Consider the following 2,744-nt stretch of genomic DNA (forward strand, 5'->3'; position numbering starts at 1 on the left):
GATAACTCTGTAGAATGGGTATTATCATCACCATAAGACTGGGGATATTATTTCTAATATAAATCATTGTCTTTTGTCTTTTAAAACAAAAGAGGCTCGAGGCGCCTGTGGGTGGCTCAGCTGGCTGAGGGTCTTGTCTCTTGATTTTGGTTCAGGCCATGATCCCACGGTCATGGGATCAAGACCCGCATCAGGCTCCACGCTGAGCATAGAGCCTGCCTAGGACTGTTTCTCTCTCTCCCTCTGCCCCTCTCCTCTGCTCATGCTTGCGCTCTCTCTCTCTCTCTCTCTCTCTCTCTCTCAAATAAATAAATGAAAAATTAAGAATAAAATAAAAGAGCCTAGAGACATGGTGCCCCAAATCACACCCTGCTAGTAAAATCACATTTCAGTCTCTGGCAGATAGAAACAGGCATACTTTTTCCTTTCATCATAGGAAGATTCTGCTATGTCTAATCCTCTGTGCGTAACCTAAGTGCTACACACATTAGAACTCTGTGTCACATACAAAAACACAGGCTGTGAATGAGGACCTAAAAGGACACACGTTTTTTAAATTTGTTTTCCATTCACAGATCCTTTTTGGCCAGCATCCCGATTGCCACATATTCACTGATGACCTAAGAATAGCAGTAAAAATAACATTAGTATTTATTACTGTGTTAACAATGGCTCTCATTTATTGAACAGTTACTCTGTGCTGAGGACACCAAGGCAAGAGAGGAAGGAGATGTGGCTTAGCTACATTGTTTTGAACCTAGTGACTACATTGTAGGCTGTCCACAATGACCCCCAAACAACTCAGGAAATAAAGCGTAACAACTCTAGAACATAAAGATGCTAGGTGTCTGTACTCATCACCAAGGATTTTTCGGGATGGAGCTGTGGTCAGCGGGCAAAGGTTTATAGGCGACAGCTCCCTCACCTAAAAGAAAAGGAAAGAGAAGTTTCTATGGGAGAATTGAAAACACAGAGTCCCTTGCTCTCAGCCTAGTGGGTGAGATACCTCACTCTTGCTCTCTTTTCCCTGCCTTGGTAAATGAAGCATTATTGTAACTAACACATTGTAAGGAAATACTCACTTATAGGGAAATGAGGTTTGAAATACTAGAAAACTAAGTTAAACTTTATATAGACTGTAAACCTTATTTTATTTTTTTCCAGTCTGGTGTTATTAATTTGCTTAAAGACTCTGTGGCATGTTTTATACGAGGAAAACCCTCACCCTGGCTATCACTCTTGTACTATTCAGAATACTTCCCAGCTATTCATCAAGAGGGTTAGGCAGACGATTGTTAATTTGTTTGTTTGTTTCATCATCTCCAGCATTTGGAGAACTTCTTAATGTTTACAAAGCACATTCCCACGCAGGCTCTCAGCTCAACTTCATACAACAGATGAGGACAATGAAATTTAGGGAGGTCACGGGACTTGTCCAAAGTTGCACACTTAGTAAGAATTGGACCCGGGATTCCAACCTTTCAACCGCCCCCAAATCTCCTATGACTAAAGAGAAGCAAATCATCTTACTAAGATCTGCTGGGTTCAACAGGAATTTTTCAGGGACAATAGTCTAAGGAGGCACCAGAATAATGAGCATGATGAGGCAGGGGCATCCCCAAAAGAAATGAGCACAGGACGCTTCTGGGATTTGAAGCCTTCCACCGGTTCGAAGCCCAGCTCCGTCTTTGGTAACAGTCACACTGCTTGCACGGGTGTGATTCTTATGTGTCTCATCCTTTCTGTCTCACTTGGATGTTAGTGGCACGAGGACAGAGCCGGTCATTCTTATTCACCATGGAATCCTCAGCACTCAGCCCAGTGCCTGGCACAGAGCAGATGTTCACAAATTACGTCTTGAATATGTTTCTCCATCAAAGCAAGCTGCCGCTTCCCTCTGGGCTCTGCTTAGTCATTCGCAGAATGGCATAAGCCCGTTTAAGGGCTAGTAAGCCTTAAGGTAAAAAAAAAAAGAAATGTTAGCTTCCCACTAAAGGGCAGTTCCCCCGCCTGCCTTTCTCGGTGGCTCGCCATCACACGGGTCCCGTCCTGGGATGGAATTCTCTGGAAGGCAGACAGTGATCCACAAGGGAGTGGACGTTTGGGTGGTGCTGCTGTTTCTGAGCTGCAGAGTCACAGTATGACACAGAGATGAAAAATGGCCTTGCTCTTAAGACCTGAAACCAACATCTCTCACTTTTAATGTTCTGCCAATGAAAATCTCCGCGTCTTTAAAGGACTGGGTGTTCCCCTCATATTGCCCCACTTAGCATTTGTGCTTTTTAAGGGAATAAACATTTCTGTTTGCTGGACAAAAGCAAAAGGAGATTTGGTAAGTACACAACCCGTTTGATCAACACAGTTCACGCAAAGCTCCAAGCTGATGGCTCAAGATAGATGTGTCATGGACAAAAAACACAGCGTTCGGATCCTCCCCAACTGGGCTCCCCTTTATCCGTCCAGTGTGAAGAGGCGACAGACCGGGACGGAAGAGCCTAGGCTGGAGTGTCAGACCTAAAGTCAACCCCAGTTAACCATGTTGGGGCACACACCCTCTCTATTGGTCGGGCTTCCTCAGAGCAAATGAACCCATGAGATATATGTGGAGAAAGTCAGAGAGATCTACTTTAAGGCATCGCCCCCCCCGGGCTGTGGAGGCTGGCAAGTCTGAAATCCACAGGGCAGGCAGGCAGGCGGGCAGCCTGGAAATTCAGCTGACAGTTGATATTACCACTGAGTCTAAA

At 44.9% G+C, this 2,744-nt stretch overlaps 1 long non-coding RNA gene across 1 annotated transcript; it reads right to left on the bottom strand.

Annotated features, from left to right (window-relative positions):
* Window positions 1–627: 627 nt before the first annotated feature.
* Window positions 628–2,240, bottom strand: LOC131493482 (uncharacterized). Its single transcript, XR_009252701.1, has 2 exons — window positions 1,797–2,240; window positions 628–925 (listed from the first exon to the last, which is right to left on the bottom strand). It is a non-coding gene; the product is annotated as an uncharacterized LOC131493482 (long non-coding RNA).
* Between the last annotated feature and the right edge of the window lie 504 nt (window positions 2,241–2,744).

The sequence above is a fragment of the Neofelis nebulosa genome, chromosome 2 (assembly GCF_028018385.1).
Source record: "Neofelis nebulosa isolate mNeoNeb1 chromosome 2, mNeoNeb1.pri, whole genome shotgun sequence".
NCBI classification, from domain to species: domain Eukaryota; kingdom Metazoa; phylum Chordata; class Mammalia; order Carnivora; family Felidae; genus Neofelis; species Neofelis nebulosa.